This window comes from Macrobrachium nipponense, chromosome 47 (assembly GCF_015104395.2).
Source record: "Macrobrachium nipponense isolate FS-2020 chromosome 47, ASM1510439v2, whole genome shotgun sequence".
NCBI lineage: Eukaryota > Metazoa > Arthropoda > Malacostraca > Decapoda > Palaemonidae > Macrobrachium > Macrobrachium nipponense.
Window position 1 is genome coordinate 19514227 of NC_087222.1, and position 20634 is coordinate 19534860.

A 20634-nucleotide genomic window follows, 5' to 3' on the forward strand; every position below is an offset into this window, starting at 1 on the left:
TTGAGTTCCAAGATGTTGATGTGAAGGTGTTTGTCATAATGGTTCCCCACTCCAGCAGTCAGCAACCCATCCAGGTGCACTCCCCAACCCTTGAACAATGCGTCTGATAATGAGAAGACAGTCTTTCTGGAGGGGGTAGTGTGCAATCCTCCACCATTAAGAGGTTGGCCTGTTCATCTTGTCACCAGGCTAAATTCTCTCTCACTTCCTAGACAGTGAAATGAGAAAGGTTTGAGGGTCTCAAGCCAGTGACCAAAACTCCTTCAGTCTCCACTGGAGAGACCCAAGGTGAAGCCGCACAAGAGGGACCAGCTTCCCCAAAGACGACAGGTGACCGATCATGACTAGCCATTGCCGAGCTGGCTGCTCCTGTCATGAACAGAGAAATTCAGCTGTGCTGCCTTCCTGAAGTTGCTGATATGCGAGTCTGCGGGGAAGACTCATGCTGCTACCATATCGATGAGCATGCCCAGGTACTTTATCCTGTAGGACTAGCCAATCATCAAGATACCTTAGAAGACTTATCTCTACCAAATGGGCCCTGCCTGAAGGGTGGTCAAGAGTCTGAAGTACAGTGCCCTGAATTGAAACACCGTCCAATCAGGATAAAACGAAGGTACTTTCTGGAGGATTGATGAATGGGTATTTGAAAATATGCATCTTTCAAGTCCACCAACAGCATGAAGTAGTACTCCTTGATCGAAACACGCGCAGAGCATGAACCGAGTCTAGCGAACAAAGTTCAAATGACAGAGATCTATCACTGGCTTCTAGCCCCCAGAGGCCTTCTCTACTAAGAGGAGTCGACTGTAGAAACTAGAAGACAGATCTCACAGCTCCTTTGCTTCAGTGCTAGATCCTTGGCTGAACCATGGATGTAGGTTTGAAGACATGCCAGAGAGTTGGTAAGAGGTGGCCTCAAATTGAAGGGGAGTAGATATCCCTCCCGAAGGATGTCTACTACCCAGGTCTCAGCTCTATGTCGCTGCCATGTTGCCTGGAGGCTTGATAGGCACTCCCCCACCAAAGGCAGCAGCTGGAAGGGAATGCCACCCCTAGCATTTCCCCTCTTACCTCCCTTCCCCTGGGGGAAGTAGGGCTGGAAGGAGTGCAACTGTGATCCTTTCGAGGAGACAGAAGAAGCTGAGTATTTCTTCGTGCTCCCTTAGGAAAAATAGGCTTCTTAGGGGCAGAGGAAGAGCTAGCTTGACTCAGTGGTCTAGATGCTGTTGTATGCAAAGTCTGAGGTCTTTGCAACTGCGTGGTGGATAAGATGGTCGCTGTGTTCAGCTCTTATGTTCCTCCACCAGAGCATCTACCAACTCTCTAGGGAAGAGAAGAGCAGAACCCAGCAACAGTCCATTCTTAAAATCCAAAGCCACCCCTAGATCAATGGACCTGGTGATGTGATGCAAGACTACATCCCTCCTCCTCAGCACCAGGTTCACCCACAGGTTGGCGGTCTGGTGGGCTAGGTAGGAAATGGCCCTACCTCCAGACTGACAAAGTCTCCCCAAGGTTGAGTCTTCCCAGGGAACGATAGTTCCTGAGGAAGCTGCAAACCTGGATACTGTGAGAGACCACAGATCCAGCCAGGAGACTGCCTGAAAAGCTGCCATAGCAGTAGCTTCCAGGTTCCCTGCCTCTTGCTGCGAGAGCCAAACATTCTCTGCAGGAAGATGCTGCAGCAAAAGGCGAGGACCTAGATGAGACGTTGTGGCGGGGGGGGGGGATTGGAGACGAGACCACCTTCTCCTTTTTTGGTGTGGGCACAGGTACAGGAGGAGGGGAAGCAGCAGGCAGGGGTACGGGAACTGAGGGAGCACAAACACCTGGAAGGAGGTTTAAAGGCGACAGTGCTTGAGGGGTCACAGAGACAAAAGTGGCTGGGGGAGAAAACACAGAGTACCCCGGTGGGAGGGGCATGGACATGTCCTGCCTCAGAATATGGGGATGTGTTCCCATCTCCACAGAGGGAGTCACACTAGTGGGATGATGGGAGTACACTAAGAGAGGAGGAGCTACATAGCTTGGCACTGACAAGGTAGGTGTTGTCACCCCCACATCCACAGCCCTTGCTAGATGAAGGAGCAGGATTGCTTCTGTAATTCTGATAAGAAAAACAGAAAGGCAGCTCGATGTGCAAGCTTACTGCATCAATCGCCATACCAGCAAGTTTAAGTTTGAGTCCTATCCTCAACCTAAAGGAAGAGGAGTAGAAGGACGAGGAGGGGAAGGTGGATAGACCAGTCATCCTTGCATCCTCCTTGAAAATTGCTGAATGCTTCTCCACTCCAGGGTCTTTTTCCAATCCTGCCATATGTTTTTGGACACACTTTGTTCTTCAAACATTCACTTATAAACCAGACCTTATTTTTCATGGCTTTGGCTTTGTAAATTTGTGCTTCATATCTTCTTGCATAATGAACAGCTTGAGTTCCAGCAACTTCACACAGGTGTTGAAATGTAGCTCATTTGTAGTTTTTAAGGATACATCAAGGATCAGTTGCAAGAGTTTAAGGAAGAAAGATGCTGCATTTGCTGGTGTAAGGAGTACACAAAACACACTTCAAGAGACAAATAAGGGGTGAGTGCTACAAGCAAGTTGTTGGGCAGGTCAACAGTAGAGCAAACTGATACAAATCGTGGTCAACATTAAAAATAAGTTTGAGAGATTATTAAGTAATTCTGTTTGGATAAGACAGCAATATGGATATTATAAAGAATATCTCAAGTAGATTATTGACTAGGGATGAAACAGCAGCACTTAGGGCTAGGATTACATTTCTGTGTAGGGACTACAAACAATAGCAACATAGAATTCAACAGCAAGATTAACTACCTTAATGTTGAACAACACAATGATTTAGCTCCTTTTCTCACAGGAGTGATGATAGGGAGTAATAAAAGCAAACTTGGAGATATCTTGCCGAGGAGATTTAGTATCGCTCTGAAAGGATTAAAAAGATACAAAGATATTAAAATTATGAAAGCTGACAAAGGGGGTAGCATTGTTGTCATGAATAGTTCAGAATATAGGGTTAAAATGTACAGGCTACTAGATGATGAAACTACCCATGCTAAAATAGAGAATCATCCAACAATCCAAAAGCTTCAGAATACCTTCAATCAGAATGTGAAGAAAATAATTAGTAAACTAAGTAATGAGAAGTACATGTTAAGCAATATATTATTCTCAAGTAAATTACTTGAACTTGGGAAATATATATATATATATATATATATATATATATATATATATATATATATATACTATATATATATATATATATATATATATATATATATATATATACCAAAAACAGGGCCAGGCGATGGCCAGCAAGATACATCAGTGCGAGGGTGGACCAGGGAAACCAATTAATTCCAACATATTGCTTTATTTCCGACGTTTCGTAATAATTTCATTATTAAACCTTCAGGGATCTGTTGAATAATGAATAAATTACTAAAAACGTTACTGTAAAAACTTAAAATTTCATAAGAAAATTAAAATTCAATACATTAAAATTTCATAAGATAATTAAAATTCAACACATTACATATATAAAAAAAAAAAAGATAAAAAACAGACACACATACAAAAGAACCAAAGGCCGCTGACCAACCTTATGTGGAGAGAACAAAAGACAGAATGCTTACAAAGACAGTTAACTTAGGTAAAGTTGAGTAGAAGAGGTTTGGGTATTTAACTGTGGGACTAGTTGTTTAATAAACAATGACTCAAGTATAGGCAATTCGTGAGGATTAGCTGTTTGGCCTATTATACTAAAATAATTTCTTTCGATGTAAGTTTTACAGATTTTGGAATGAGCTCTGATATTAGAATGTACTGGGTTGGAGAGCCTACAACCAGTACGAAAGCTAATTCCCCGATGGGAGTCGATTCTGACCCTCAGTAGTATCACCTTTGCATGGGACAACAACAGGCCATCCTGAGAGCTGGTCAAGTTTGACGAGAAAGGCTTTTCCAGTGACAGTAAATAAATCTGCTGAAACAGATTCACAGGGCCTCGTGAGGTTGTCGTCATTCATTGATGGTTCCTGCTTCTGGGTTGGCTGCAATACCTAGCATGACTCACAAGTAGATTCCATGCCCTGATGACTATCATGTAGGTGGGACAACGTGCAGCAGCGGAGGGCGGCAGGAACTATAAAATGTGGTCACCATCAGCGTAGAGCTCGTTCCCTTCCCTTCCAGTATGGAAATAAGGAGTTAAGCAGATCATATCTGTTGGAGGGGAATCCTAAGGTGACACAGTTGAGTAGGTGAGTGTAGGCAGGGTCTTCTCTTCCTGCGTCTCATAGAACCTGAGGAGTCCTGTTTGTATCTTGAGCTGGAGATTTTCCTGAAGAGGTGAGTGTACACAGCCATGACTGATCGGAGATGGGTAGCAGAAAGGGCACCTGTGATTTTGTCCTCTGGTGCAGGGTGGCTAACTGGGGCTCCAGACACAGCATCAGAAATGTTCAGAGACGTGCCAGCACGCCACACAGCTGTCAACAAATGGGGCAAAATTTTCTCCTTATGACGCTGGAGGCGAGGATTCTCGATGTCACTGATACTTGTAACCACTTTTGTGGATGGTTGGGTGGGTCAGCACAGCTTTAGCCTAATTTTCTCAAGAAAAAAAGTTAATGAAACACATATGGCAGTGCACAGTACTTCTGAAAATTAGACGAAGTTTGAAACAAGTGCCCTAGTGGCATGGAAATCCATATGTTGGTTTAAAAGGGGTTCATGAAAAACACAATGAAATGCGTAGTAGGCTGTGTAACCATATCCTTTCACCTGTTACTGCCTACCTGGTGGATGGGCGCAGCTTCATGATGTCATATTACATGTCTATGTCAAAAATGGTTTTGGAATCCTCTTCTGTGATTTTCTCGGTTCTGGAATTAGCAACTTCATTTACTCTATGAATACCAAAACTATCGAACTTAGGTACTAAATAATAATTGCAAAAATTGGATAGGGTTATAAAATAGACACTTGCCACCTTCCACCTTTATCCAATGCTTTGATAAAAAGTTATTGCCGAAAAACAGCCTTCCATCGGCTCTGAATCCCTTAGTAAATGTTGGAGACAATAAAAGGCTAATACAAATTTCAGGTTTGTTTTATTGTCAGCCCCTCTCTCCCCTTGCTAGAGAGAGGGGGAGGACTAGCATCTAATTTCTAGGGGCCAGTACTGGTGTCATGGGGAACCATGTACTGGTACTGGTGTCATGGGGGTCTATGGAATCTAGTGAAGCGGTAAAAGGAACTTTTCCGGCCAGTGAAGATGACTTCTTGGGACCAGTACCAGTGACATAGGGGCCTGTGGAACCCTGTGCAATGGTTCCTATTCCCGTAGACACATCAGGAGAGCAAACGAGAGATCCCTTAACCTTTTCCATGGAAGACAGATGACCATTACAAGCCCTATGGGTCTTCATACAGCTGGGAAAAACAACTTCTTCCTCCCCTTGATTCCACTGAAAGGAGGTGTAGGCACACGAAGATGAAGATGATGAAATCACTTTGCGACTTTTTCTCTTTTCAAAGGGAGTGGAGAAGGACATTCCCAAAGGGAAGGAAGTCAGAGGCACACTACAGGCTCCCACAGGGGGCCTAGGGAGAGCCACAACTCTCCAAGCTCCTCAGGCTCCACCACACCTGCAAGACAAGTCGGGTTAAGAGGAGCACTCCCTCTTCGGAAAATTCCCTCAAAGTCGTACTAGGTCATAGACCACCACACCAGCTCTCTACCAACCAGGCAATAGGAGACGGTGAAGGGGAGACAGCTCCCTTAGGAGTAGCAACAACAGGACACCGTTTGGCTGATGGCAGGAAGGAATCAGAGAGAAACCTTGGCATCACTGGAGGTGTGTTGCAATCTGAAGATGCCAGAGAAGCCCTCTTCTCTCTCCCTCTTCCTTTCCCAAGCAAACTGCACCCTTTGTTCTGATGGCCAAACACAACACTTGGAACAAGAGCTAGATTCACTACACACATTTTCTGTACTCTGAAGATCTATCTCAAGGAGAAGCGATGCAATGTCTGTCGTTGCCAAGGCAACACCTCACGTCACACAGCTTTCCCTCCCTTGGCTCAGATAAGTCATGGGTTTGCATTATATCAGTATATGCAAAACAACAACTATGCTCATATATCAAAATAGAAAATATGGTAAGTCAAATGGCCATTCAGGCAGAGGAGACGTTTACACTCAACGACAGCTGAAAGAAAAGTGAGTTTGTAACGACTGGTGGGCAGGGCTCCCATCCCTACCACTGGTAGCTAACTACAGTGTCTTGTTTATATGTTAAAAAGCCATTACTAGCTCACAATGTAAGTAATATCCTAATGTAAAGACCAATGGTTTTTTTGTATTTGTGTAGGAACAACATGACATTACGCCGCTGATTAGTTATTATTCTGACTTATACCATATTTTCACCTACAACAAACATTAGGAACAAATCTCTCTCATAAGTTGGGGACTGCCTGTCATCTCATATAACAGACAAAAGTTCATACCTTACAGGAACAAATGATTTTGTTTTTTCAATTCTGATGCCAAGAGAGCTAAGCCTAAAAAGCTGGAAAACATTCTTAACCTCACAAGTTAAACTTGAAACCATAAATGAATAACATTACTCATAAATGTACAAATAATCTTCTAAATACTTACAGAAAAATAAAATGTACAACAATCTTAACAAGTTTCCAACAAAGCCAAAAAATAGTTCCTTTTCGACAATTATGGACTGTAACTTTAATTTCCAAGGACCTCTCACCAAGTCTGCATTTGGTGCTTCACGAATTATCTGCAAGATAAAGAAACTGATGATTATAAATACATAAGAAGTGCACTGGGGTTACATAGGTACACATGTATATTAACGTTTTCCTCAGTAACAAACAATATACAATGTCCTGGAGGCTAAAGCAATCAGCATACAACTTTCTTTTCCATCAGAAATCATAATTTCAGCCCATACCCCTTGTCATGTTAGAGTCTTGCTTCTGGCAAATATTGTCTGAGATAGGCTAAGTTCATATCTGCCTAGGCTAATTTTGGAATCAAAACACTACTATTGGTTAAGCTAGCCTTAGGCAAAGTTAGCCTATAAATCTCTAATTTTAAGGTCAATTTGGTATATAATGATATTCTTGGAGGTGGAGGAAGACCTAGCTTGGATCGAAGGCCTAGCTGCAGTTACCTAAAACGGCACTGAAGTCTTAGCAACTGCCTGGTGGACAAGTCAATCATTGTCTTCAGCCCTTTGCTTGTCCACCGCAGCATCCACCATCTCTTTAGGGAAGAGGGAGGAGGAACCCAGTAACAGGCCATTCCTCAACGCCAATGCTGACTCTGATCCTGTAAACCTGGCTAGATGATTCAGGACAGCGTCCCTCCTCCTAACCACCAGGTTGGCCCACAGCTTTACCATCTGGTGGGCCAGGTAGGATATAGCCCTACCTCCAGACTGGCAAAGTCTCCCGAAAGCTGAATCTTCTCCAGGAACTACTGGTCCTGCAGAAGAAGTGACTTTGGATACTGTGAGGGACCAAAGATCCAGCCAGGAGACCACTTGGAAAGCTTCCATAGCAGTAGCTTCCAAGGCTGCTGCCTCTTGCTGCATGAACCAGAGGTTCTCAGCAACAAGGTGCTGCAGCGGCAAGCTGGGAGTCAGACGAACTAGCTCTGGGTCCACCTGGGTTTTCCAAGGGTGTAAAGAAATGCCTCTGTCGAGGTAAAGCAGGGGGAAGCAGCTTGTCTGATCTGTTGGCCCTGAGTGGATTTTCTTGCCCTGAGTCAAGTTTGTTCACTCGGTCCAACAAACCTTCAGACAAGGAAGACCACGGTAAGCCTACTGAAGCCCTGGGTTCCTTCTTAGGACTCCAGAAGGACTCCAACTGCAAAGGGCAGTCAGAGAAAGCTACTGTGGATCCTTACCTTAGGCCAATGTCCTCTAAATCTCAGGAGCATCGCACCCTGCGGGGATGGACCATCAAGTCCTTCTGGGATGTGTCCCTTCCACAATCCCCTTCCTTCAGAAGGAAGATACCCACTATGACCTTCCTGAAGCACTTGAGCGTATAACCTCTCGGGTCCTGAGACCATGCCGGGAATATAAACTCGTGGCCGAACCCTGGGGAGAAGACTCCACCAGGTGTATCCTGAGGAAGCTGAAGGGACAGGTGAGGAAGATCGGATGCTTCCACTTGCCCTGCTAACAGAACTAACAGACAGAGCAGGCCAATATTGATCACCAAACCGGGATGGTTATCGAGCTGCAGGTCTAGAAGAGAGCACTCCCTGTGGAGAAACACTCCCCTGAGGACCAAAACGACACTCACACACATCAGGAGAAAAGCCATGCGACACCTGGACCGGGATTGGGAGAGGAATAGCGTTCACCCACGTGACGAGAGCAAATACCATCCTCATGACACGTCCCAGTCCTCGAAGAGGTCAAAATCTCTCGAGAGGACTGAACAGGGGACCTCCTACTAGTTTCACCTCGTGCACAATTTCGTGAAACCATCATGTATGCCCTGAGAGATAAGCAATCACTGCGTGTGCGATCATCAGCAAGGCGTGAGTCGTGATTCACTTCCCTCCACACCATGCCTGACTCGTGACAGTGAGCGAACTCAGCGTTACCGCTCATTGGTAGATTTCTGTGCACTTGGGGAAACTGGCCAACAAGAACCCAAGATGGTACTAGTCCTAGGGCAGAACCTCTAAGACTAGAAGTAGAAGTTCGAGCCAAGGTTTGAACTACGGTCCCTGACCTGCGTTCCTCTGGGGGCAATGAGGTGGTTCCCATTCCCGAAGGAACATGAGGACCAGCGGAAGGCCCACCTGTCTTACCAGAATGGCAAGGCAGACCCTTAGAAGTCCCAGATCAAGACTTCTTGGGGGTGAGGGGGGAGAAACAACCTTCTTCCTCAGCAAGGGAGCCTCAGAAGATGAAGTGGAGGGGGCAGCAGACAACAAGGAAGATGACAACACCTTACGCTTCTGCTTGGACTTCTTCATCAGCTTCCTCAGCGCAGCAGTCAGATCCCCCATCCAAGGAGCCATTGAAGTGGCTGTTGAGGCAGCAGGCTCCAGAGCAGCTGGGACAGAGGATGCCTAAACCACAGCAGCTCTCACATGATTAGGGACTGACAAAGCAGCAGGCACATGCATGGAGACAGGTGGAAGGTCTAGAGGACCATCATATGTCGCTAGGGGAGACAGGACCACCTAACCTGGAGGAGGAGGGGGCAGAAAATGGGTCTGCCCTCGAAATATGTGGCACAGATGATACAACCACCAAAGGTGTTACGTTGGTCACATGCTGGGTGTATACCAGATGAGGAGGTGCATGAGTCCCTGGAGAGAAGGGACACCAGGCAACCCCAACTTCAACCAAGCCTGCTTCAAATTCCCAACTGCGGAGGCAACCACACATGAGAGAGCAAAAGTCAGGTTAATAAGAGGAGGTCCTACCAGCCACAAGAAGGAAACATCCATGCCGGAGCGAGCAGAAGCCGCTGAGTGCCACTCCAAGTCGGCGTGCCTCCCCCACTCTTCTACGCTTGACGAATCAAATGAAGAAGCTGAGGGAGACATTTTCCCCCGAAGGAGAAAAAGCAATACGAGGAAGCTTACGAGGTGGGAGGAAGGAAGACGAAGAATTAGTTACCAACGGAGTCATGGGAGGTGTGTAACCCTCTGACGAAGCCTTGGAAGACTTTCCCCGAGATCGTTTCCTCCCCTCATACCTCCCCCACTGCTCTGCCAACCAAAACACACAAGTATCACATGGATTATTAGCTGAACACTCACGCCCTTGGCACTTCACACAAAGTGCGTGAAGGTTCACTTCAATTTTGGAGCAGAGGCTTCTATAATTCCTGCCCCCCCCCCTCCCCACCCCAGGACAAATACTCTGAGAGAATGGGGGCGATTGAGGTTATGTGGCTCCTGGGTTTGCATGTTGCAAAAAATGAACTCAAAACAAAGCACACAACCACAAACAAAAGCGAATAAGATAGATCTCACAAAGTACTGATAACTTCATACAACAACAATGGGCAGAGAGCAAAAGGCCGTCTGATCACCATGGCGGCCGAAAGCAAAGTGGAATGTTTCCTTCCAATCAGGTGTGACTCCTCCCGACTACTGGACAAGCAATTACTGCCTAACTACCTTGTTGTTATTCTTCTACGACCGATTTCCAGCCTACTACACTGAAAGTAATTCCTAATGTAAAGGACCGAGGGTTTGTATTACATGTAAGAACAAATAAAGATCCCATCGGGAAAATCATAATTAACGGCTAGTCAACAAGAACTCACAAAAATACATCTTCATCAGAGGACAGCCAGAAGCAAACTGGAGTGTTTACATACGGGCAGGCGGGACTACCAGATGGTAGTTACTGCCTAACCACCTTGTTCAAGAATTTAACAGGTGATCCCTTATGTACAGGACCGAAGCTTTGTATATTGTGTAGTAACAAAAGTGGGTTTGTATATTAATTATCAAAGTCAATTAATTATCAATAACAAACACAGTATATAAATATATTCATTCAAAATAACAAAAGAAAGACCCCACTTGGAAAATTGTGATTAACGGCTAGTCAGCAAGAGCTCACAAACAGGCCTTCATCAGAAGACAGCCAAAAGCTAAGTGGAGTGTTAACATCCAGTTAGGCAGGCCTATCTGCTTACCAGATGGCAGTTACTGCCAAACCACCTTGTTCAAGAATTTGACAGCATATTCCAGCCTATGCTGAAAGTAATTCCTAATGTAAAGGACCGAGGGTTTGCATATTGTGTAGGAACAAGTGGGTTTGTATATTATTTATTAAAGTCAATTAAATATTAACATCAAACACAACTGTATACTATACATATTCATTCATAGTCAAAGAAAGATCCCACCAGAAAAACTGTGATTAATGGCTAGTTATCACGAGCTCACAAACATACGTCTTTATTGGAAGACGGCCAATAGCAAAGTGGAGTGTTTACATCTGGGCAGTTGGGGCTACCCACCGACCAGACAGTAGTCACTACCTAACCACCTTGTTCAAGAATTTAACGGCCGCATTCCAGCCTAAGCTGAAAGTAATTCCTAATGTAAAGAACCGAGGGTTTGTATATCGTGTAGGAACAATTGGAGAGCTCACCTGTACAGGTAGTTGAAGATACAATAATTCGTCTTACAATAATCCGACTTTATGATGGTGTTAATCTCATCATAAAGTCGGATTAATATTGATATGACAATATTTAGAAAAATATCTCTACATTTCGCTCGCAGAGGGTCCAGGCAGCAGCATACAATCAGGCAGTGAGAGAGACCAAATTACATTAGCTTGACTTCTTTACCTCCATATCTTTATCCCATCTTCTAGTTAAATAGGATCAAAAAAGTATAAGAGAATGATAAAAGTAGTTTCAACATTATACTCGTTGCCTAAATGTGTACCGCCATGAACAACTGCATGAGAAACTATTTCATTGCTAAGTACAACCGACTCGGATAACATCATCTGTTTTGCTTGTATTTCAACTATCGTACAATAGTAAACAATCACCATAAAGCTGAGAAAAATGTTCAAGCTGCTAATGACTATTATCGTGCATCGGCAACAAGCGTAAAACTACTGTAAACTTACTACATGTCACGAAAAACACATTTTAATGTTGTTTTCACGCCGATAAAAGATAAGGTATGTAAAGGTCTTATCACAATGAAATCAAGTGAAAATAGTGAACAGAATCAAATTTTTTACACAATAAACATGCCCCAACACAATTTATTACAAAGAAAATAATTTAGTTCACAACAAGACGTATTCAACTCACATTTCGACATAAAAACACGTCGTATAACAAAGAATGACCTTGTTCCATGTAAGTAATGTATCTAGATACTCATTTGTGCTAACTAGAAGCAAGAGAAAATTAATTCAGAATTGAGTAAAGTACCATGAAATAAACTCGTATTCGCCATCAGCTGATTTTTAAACCAAAACAATGACCACTATGTTAGTATTTTATAATACAGTACTAGGAGAATACATACAATATTATTGGATACAGTGAAGTAATATATATCTTTTAATAAGATTCAAGTAAAAGATGCATATGCCTTACATTTGTATTTTATAATTATATGTAGCCATTAGCAGCCTTACACTGTTCAATTATGACAATGTCGAACTGAATCTGACTTGCGTTTAGTGTTCAATTTCTTTTTATACTAAATCATCATATGATCAGATTCTCTTTTCATATTCAATTTCTTTTTATAATGAATCATCATATGATCAGAATGCAGTGACCCTCCAGAATTAGCTGATATTAATCCTTAGACTTCGTCAATATGTATTTGAAATTTACCCCCTGGGTGCGTAAAACTTCATAAAAAAAATGAAAATGCTCCATTTGACTTCATATACCTCTTGCTATAAGAACAGGACCTATATTATACATATCTGGCATTATTTTTTTTTCTTAAAATTTTATTAAAGGCCTGACAAATACTGTATTTTTAGAAAAAAAATGGGAAAAGTAAAAAAACATTTGGAGTGCATTATACATAATTCTTGACCCAGCATTTTGTTTGGGGAGCTAAAATTAAAGAAAAGGCATGTGGATTGAATTTGCAACCATTTCTTGATAAATAACTCTATACAAAAATATTTTTTCTTTGGTAAAATAGGTACCTTTTACATATCACTTTTTTGAGATTTTGTAGTGTTGAAAGAAAGAATGGAAAAGAACTTGCAATATAACTTTTATTTTATACAGTTCAATTTCTATTATATGAAAATAACAGAGAGAACCTTTTATATATGATATAAAGACAGGAATGAAATTAAAAAGTATTTAATGCATTATATATGAAAAAAAATCTCTTCTTATTTTCATTTAGAAAACTTTTAAAATAAAACTTCAGTTAACCACTATTTTTGTATCGCTTTTTACATTCACAGGTCTTTTTGTACTTGCTTACAGTATGGTACATTTTGAAGCATGGCAAAATGCACAAAGGTGGTTTGTTAGGACAGGTTTCACAATGATATGTCGTTTATTTTCTTTTGCACCGCCCTTTTTTTTTTCAAGCAGCAGTCAGTACTTCTTACACTGCAAACATTACAATCAGGCTTGTGAATTTTGTTTACAAATTGAGTAATGAAATGCCTGCCTGTGAGTCTGTTTGATAATGGTGATTCTAGTCTCCTCTTACCAATCGGTGGCCTTTTTGAATAACCTTCCAACAATCCATTTGCACAGCCATGTAAACTGGTACAAGATAAGAGTTACTGTTTGATCAGTGGTAACTAACCATTGATCAAACAGCAACTCTTATTCAAACTTTTCCAGGCTGAAAACTAAGCTAACCTACACAGCTAGCATAGGCTACATAGTTTTGTGAGTGATACAAAAACAAATAAAACAATCATTATCTTAGATAAAAATGTAAAACTATAGTGGACAACCAAAAGTAATGTAACCTACACAACTGTGCATGTGAAGCAAAAGCAAGACAGGAAATGCAAGAAAAAATAATAATGACTGGTGTTATGAGTTTAGCTTGCATTGCTGTCAGTACTAACTTTTCAACACTTTCCAAATAAACTGGCTAAATCAATTAGTATTCAGTACTCATATATCATTTCCAAAACAACGTCCATGAAGCCTAGCCCTCTAAAATGACAATTTGTCGAAAATTGCATTTTTCCTAACTATACAAACCTGAGGTCCTTTAACAATAGGAAGTAGCTAGCGGCAGCTGGAACGGTCGTAAGCTTCGAACAAGGGGAGAACGGTAGTTAACTGCTTGTCCGACAGGGAGGTAAACAAATCACTTTTGCTTTTGGCCCATGCAAAATACACAGAGTGAGGGGTGGCATGAGGAGGGACTATATGTAAAGGACCTCAGGTTTGTATAGTTAGGAAAAATGCAATTTTCGACAAATTGTCATTTGTTCCGATACGTAATACAAACCATCGGTCCTTTAACAATAGGAAGACTCACTTCTTGGTGGGAGGAATCGGAGTCTTTTGATGAACAGACTGGTGTTCGTCCATCCCTGGAATGCCTCCCTGGTCGTAAGAGCGAGGGAGGGATCCAAGCCTCTGTCCGATTGATCGGGGTGTGCACCGCAGGATCAATGGTCAGACCTCTGGGCCGAGTACTAAGAGAGAGGCAAGCGTATCTCTTCGTACCAGCAAGCAAGAACTTGTTCCTGTTTGCAAGAGGCAACATAAAGTATGGGTTTGTCTCAAGCTGGCATCCACTTCCTCCCCCTTGTTGGAGGAAGTGGTGGATATACGCTCCTATCCCTAGTGAAAGGGATAGGATGGAGGGGCTCTGTTGAGTAGCTCACCTGCATTCTTGTCGTATCCAGCAGGGTGACGACCGTGTCCCTCTAACCACAGGTAGAGGGGAAGAAAAAGATGGGAAGAGGAGCCAGTCACACTCTCATTCACTCATCCATTCTTACGGTCACACCAGGACTCGATGCTGTTCAGCCTGCGAGGGTCTGGGTTCGCTACACAACGTGTTGAGCAGCCACCACGGGTCCAGGGAAAAAGATCCAAGGACCTGTGGGCAATAATCCCGAAGGTAGAAGGAGGGGCATGTGGTCTGGTTGGACCAGCCCCTGCCTTCAGTACCTGCGCCACGGAGAAGTTCTTGCGGACAAGGCAGCATCTCCTTCGCATCGAAGGCGGTGAAGTCCATTAGGGAGGGGACTGTGAACGACTCGAACCAATCGTCAGGGACCGAAGGGTTCTGAGTCTTCGCTACGAAGTTCGGTACGAAATCGAGCGTCACGGATCCCCATCCCCTGGATGCTTGACTTTGCAGGAGAAGTCATGCAGTTCCTCAGAGGAAAAGAAGGGAATAGTCGCATGACCTATCCCTCTTCTCTACTTCGGTGATGTCCAGTACCCATACTGGTCTGTCCGTTTGCCACGAAGTCTCTCGCATCCTCCTATCCCCATGCAGCGAAGTTCTCGGCAGTGGATAGGACACCGACACTCCATGGTGGGTGTCGATGGTATGGGTACTGTGACAAGCTATTAAAACGAAGTAATGATTGCTCTGTAACAACTGAACTAAGTCAACAGCGTAGTTCGTAACTGACTCGGGCGCTCTGACAGCTGCCGACTGACTGCGTTCGCCGTTCGGTAGGAGGCAAGTTGTCCAAGCATCCGAGTAAGTCACGTGACCTTCGCCTTTAAAGGGTTATGCCGAGAGACCAAACAAATAATGTATTTGTTTGTCACCAATGCCGGACAGCGAGGTGATGATTCTCTTAAGGCATGTGACCAACAGGCGAAAGCCAATTGCCTTCTAGAGACCGAGGTCCCTGAAGGCAAAACATCTCGTAGTTGTTGAATCTCAGCTAAGGAGAAACAACACTATGTACCGTTGAAGACGAAGGTAGATATTGAATGCAACCTACATCTTCACAGACGAATCGAGAGAAGGATTCTCAAGATTCATAACCTGTGCTTACAAATGACTGAAAACGCTAACCGCTATTTCATTGCTGTCCGGTGAGAAGTCGTAGTTGCAATGAAAGCGGGGCGTTCTTCAGTAATGAAAACACAGGGGAAAGCCGCCTGAAGAACTGCTTCTCATGGGCTGAACATTTGGAAGTAGAGCTGTCAGGTCAGAGAGTAGGCGATGTCTTATGACACATCTGTTAATTCGGGTTGAACAATGAACAATTGTACACCTACGAATACGAGATATTTTGAAGACAAACTCAGATGTCTGCAAAATCATTCGCATTATCGCAGTGCGATGCAGCGGGAGACTTGTACAGACTTCTGTTACCGTGCGGTAAACAGAAAGATGAAAGAGTCCAAGAGATATCTCTGTTGAAAATTCTCGCAATGTCGAAGGCGATGGAATCTAGCGTCACAGCAGTAGATGGTCCTTCATTATTGCGGGAATCCCCGTTAATCAGAGACCTAAGTCCATGATTGTTGGGCAGAGATACGGTTCGGTAGTCAATCAAAGCAGGGGAGAGAGAGACATAACTGACCGTGCATCTCGGAGGCCCAGCTGATACTGAGCTGCTATCAGGCAGTTCAATACGCAGTAGCTGAGCCTGGCCTCTCGCTGACTCGTCATCCTGAGTTGCCAGGTAATCCATTATTCCACGAAGGAATGCGTTCGGCTAGAACCACCGAGCATAAAAGATATGCTCGAGCAATTATATTTAGGCGAAACGAATTTCGGTAAATATAAAAGTTGAAATGGTGTTGTCTTGACAAAACCATAAGTATATAAAATTGAAACTGAAAACTCCTGGGAGGTTGCAGGCAACCCCGAGTTGCAGTTCAATTAGAATACTTCTCGTCTAAGTCGCAATCCGTACATTAACTAGGATATGCGCCTACCCCTCGGACAATTCAACTGCTTAGCAGAATCATGTCGCGAGGTTAATATACGTAGTATATTTGTAGGATTCTGAACAACGATCTCCATCCTAAATTCTTTCCTTCAAGAAAACAAAATAAGGATTGGAGATCGACCACCTTCGATCTCTATCAAAAGAGAGTGAGTGAAGGAGAAGTCTTCCTCGAAGGAAAGCTTCAATGGTGAACAGAATACTAAGACGATAGTTCAAGCCAAACTGGATATTCCCGTCCGTTCTTCTCTATTCCAGGTTGGTCGCCTACTGTGAGATAGTCTTCTTTCAGCAGCAGTCTTCTTCCCAATGCTAGAAATTCCAGGAACTCGAGCATAGGCGAGGTTCCCGATTATCGTGTAACATATCGGGGATTCTCGTCTCGCTCACTTTGGACCGTGGTCTCGCCTAAGTGTTTGGAGATCGTAAAAAACTCGAACACTCTGAATGCGCTAGAAATTCCGTAGAATTCTAAGCAGTCTGCGAAACCCCCACCGAATTCGTCAAACGATATCGGCTGGTGGTCCTCTCGATTCCCGTAGAAATCGAGAATGGGGCAGGATCCCTCCTCAACGACCGGGGCTTACGTCAGGTAGGACCCGAAGGTCCCCCGGTAGCGCAGTCAACATGGGATCCTACAGAGAAATCTCTGTAGGATCCCTCCCCTTTCCTCGTAGCCGTAAGGAGAGAGGGAATGGGGGAGGAATTGGATACTCGCTCGCCTTCCCAGTGGAACTAGCAGTTGGAGAAGAGTAGGAGCAGCCATCGCCTTGCGGCGATGGCCTCTCAGAGTCTGGGAAAACGCATCGTCAGGAGAAAGCGTTTTCCCGAGGAGGGTTACGAACTCTCACTGTAGGTAAGGGTCTGCCGCCACTGTGAACGTCGTCTGGGTGGGGCTGATCGACACCTGACAGGAGAGAGCCGATACCGTCCTCTGACTCATTCCAGTCCTCGTCGAGGTCGAAACCTCTCAGGAGGACCGAAGGAGTATTTAAATACGGTGTCCGAAGACACGTAGAAACGCCGCTGTCACAGTAGAGGAGGTGGAAGTAGCTTGATCAACCGGCCAGAACTGAGAGAGCCTTCTTGTCCGGAGACGAGAGACTCTGGTTCAAGACAGAATCGGCAAGCTCCGATCGCGGCAGACCCACCGTCGGTTTGGGTTCCCTCTCGGGCCCCAAAACGACTCGAGCAAAGACGTGGGCTCTGCTGGTGGGAGCGGCAATCCTTCCCCGAGGTCGTTGCGCTGACGAATCAGCGCGTCAGCGCCATAACCTCGACAAAGTTCCTCTGGATCTCGGAAGTCATAGCATCTTGCAGAGTAGGACCGTCAAGCCCCTCGAACAAGAGCATTCCGAGAACCTCCCCCTTAAGGAGGAGGAACTGCGATAGACCCCTCTCGGATTCCTCCTGCCACTTGCGCGTACGTCCTGGTCGGTCCGAAGATCGTACCTGGTACTTACGGCGTCGTGACGGGATCGTGCGGGGTATGCCCCTCACGATCACCACGCTGTGCCTCGCTCTTCCTGGTGCAAACCGAGGAAGTTGCAGGCACGGGAGAGGAAGACATGACGCTCCTCTTTCGCTTGCTGGCAGAACCAGCGGGCTTGGAGGGCTGCAGGCGATCGCCACTTTGCAGGCCTAGTCGAGCCGTTTCCCAGGGAAACGGCTGGACCGAGAACAGCGGCCCCGATCTCGTGTGCAGAGGAGCTGCTGCTGGTCCCCCTATCCGCCCGGTCCCTGTGAGACCGGATGAGCGTCCTCTCGGCGCGTCGAGCCGCCGGTACCAGCCGCTCGGCTGGCACCAGCCGAGGCCGGCACCGACGGCCGCGGGGACCCCTTCCTCGCCTCAGCGCGTGGCCGGTCGGAGACCGTCACGTCAGCCCGAGCAGCCGGCTGGTCGCTGCGAGAGCGTCCGCTGGCCTGGCGAGAGTCGTCTGCACGACTCTCGCCAGTCTTCTGCTCCGCGCTTCGGTCTTGACGGCGAGCGAGCTCGGGCGTCAAGACTTTGGCTGGACGGTCTCCCGCGGGAGACCGTCCACTCGGTACTTCTCACGAACGAGAGGCCGAGGCGGATCCTGGTTTAGCGGCAGAACCGCTACAACCAGGCGAGGAAGTGCCAGCCGAAGCTGGTACTCCTCTGGTCCCCGTCTTCTTCTCCTTGGTAGAAGAAGAGACGGGCCCTGTTCCCGAGGGAGCAGGAGGACCAGCAGAAGAGCTCCCCGAATTGCCGGAGCGAGACGGGCCCTTAGAAGGTCCCGAAGGAGCCTTCTTAGGGGGGAAAAATGATATTGTTAAGATACAATAAAGTTTTGTACATACTTACCTGGCAGATATATACTTAGCTATAGACTCGGTCGTCCCGACAGAATTTCAAAACTCGCGGCACACGCGACAGGTAGGTCAGGTGATCCACCATTCCCGCCGCTGGGTGGCGGGGTCTGGAACCATTCCCGTTTTCTAAGCCATAATTTCTCTTCCACCTGTCTCCTGAGGGGAGGATGGGTGGGCCATTAATCGTATATATCTGCCAGGTAAGTATGTACAAAACTTTATTGTATCTTAACAATATCATTTTTGTACATGAAAACTTACCCAGCAGATATATACTTAGCTGATTGGCACCCTTGGTGGCGGGCAAGAGACAGCTAAAAACAAAATAATACTTAAACTAAATACATTAAAAAACAGGGAAAAAACAACCTATGTTCGTGGATAAAAATAATCCATGGTTCCTACCTGATTGGGCTGAAGACGTCATGACTACTGTCGATGAGTCTGCCTGCCTCAAGAGTTTCAGCGAGGAATGAACCTATGGCTGAATAACTCTTTGGATCGTGTCAATGGGGGCTAGCCCGCTTACGCGACAGAGCCTATTCTGGATCGTACCAATGGGGGCTGACCCACTTACATGGTAGAGCCTTGACCTTTTGTCATATCAATGGAGACTCGCCCTCTTACATGACAGAGTTAAGGTTACTAAAAATAATCACAAGGAGCACTGAAGCCAATCCCGATCACCTGACCATGTTAGTACTGTTATAATCTATGAATTGCAAGAGCATTTATTGGTTAATTCCCTCTGACAATTAACCAATAAAAACAACCACCAATAAAAGATAATTTAAACACTAAAGTAAATTAGGAAGGATTAGCCTCAGCCCCTTCTCCCAGCACTGAATTCGCCGAAACATACGCTCCCAGAGCAAAGCACTTTTCGTACGAAATTTTAACGTCTCTTAGGTAATTCGAGGCAAACACAGAATTACATCTCCAAAACGTAGACTCTATAAGTGCCTGCAGAGACCATGTTTTGTGAAATGCCATTGACGTAGCTATGGCTCTCACTTCATGAGCTCTTACTCTGAGAACCTTGAGGTGCTCTTCATCGCACTTAAGGTGAGCTTCCCTTATTACATCCTTTATGAAGAATGTAAGGGCGTTCTTGGAAATCGGTCTTTTCGGATCTCTTACAGAGCACCAAAGACTTTCTTCTGTACCTCCCAGCAACTTTTTCTTCTCCAGGTAGAACTTGAGGGCCCTGACTGGACACAAAGTCCTTTCTAGTTCTCTTCCTGTTAATGAAGATAGTCCTCATATCTCAAAGCTTCTTGGCCAAGGCTTTGAGGGATTTTCATTTTTTGCTAGAAAAAATGGTTTAAAGGAGCAAATCGCTGAATCCTTCTTAAAACCCACTTTACCTTCCAAAGCTTGCAACTCGCTAATTCTCTTAGCTGTTGCTAACGCAAAGAGGAATAATGACTTTCTCGTTAAGTCTCTAAAAGAAGCTGCGTGAGACGGTACGAATTTTTCCGACATTAGGAACTTGAGGACCACATCCAAGTTCCAGCTAGGCTCCTTGATTACATGGTCTTTCGTGGTTTCGAAAGACCTTATAAGGTCATGTAGATCTTTATTATTGGTCAGATCTATTCCTCTATGTCGAAAGACTGAGGCCAGCATACTTCTGTAACCCTTCACTGTTGATACTGCCAGGTTACAGTCTTTCTTCAAATATAGGAGAAAATCTGCGATTTCAGTTACAGAGGTACTGGAAGAGGATATTTTCTTCCCCTTACACCATCTTCTAAACAACTCCCACTTCGACTGATATACTTTAGAGGTGGAGACTCTTCTGGCTCTTGCAATAGCCTTCGCCACTTCTCATGAAAAGCCCCT

The 20634-nt window shown here is 44.9% G+C and overlaps 1 protein-coding gene and 1 long non-coding RNA gene across 5 annotated transcripts in view; one reads left to right on the forward strand and one right to left on the reverse strand.

Annotated features, from left to right (window-relative positions):
• LOC135204743 (zinc finger protein OZF-like) overlaps positions 1-20634 on the forward strand; it is a 535786-nt gene that overhangs the window by 444573 nt on the left and 70579 nt on the right. The window lies entirely within an intron of this gene.
• Positions 1-20634, reverse strand: part of LOC135204747 (uncharacterized) — a 222743-nt gene that overhangs the window by 179454 nt on the left and 22655 nt on the right. The window contains exons 2-3 of the long non-coding RNA XR_010312324.1: positions 6699-6834; positions 2843-2950 (exon numbers count right to left, since the gene is read on the reverse strand). This is a non-coding gene — a long non-coding RNA (uncharacterized LOC135204747). The remainder of the gene's footprint in view (positions 1-2842; positions 2951-6698; positions 6835-20634) is intronic.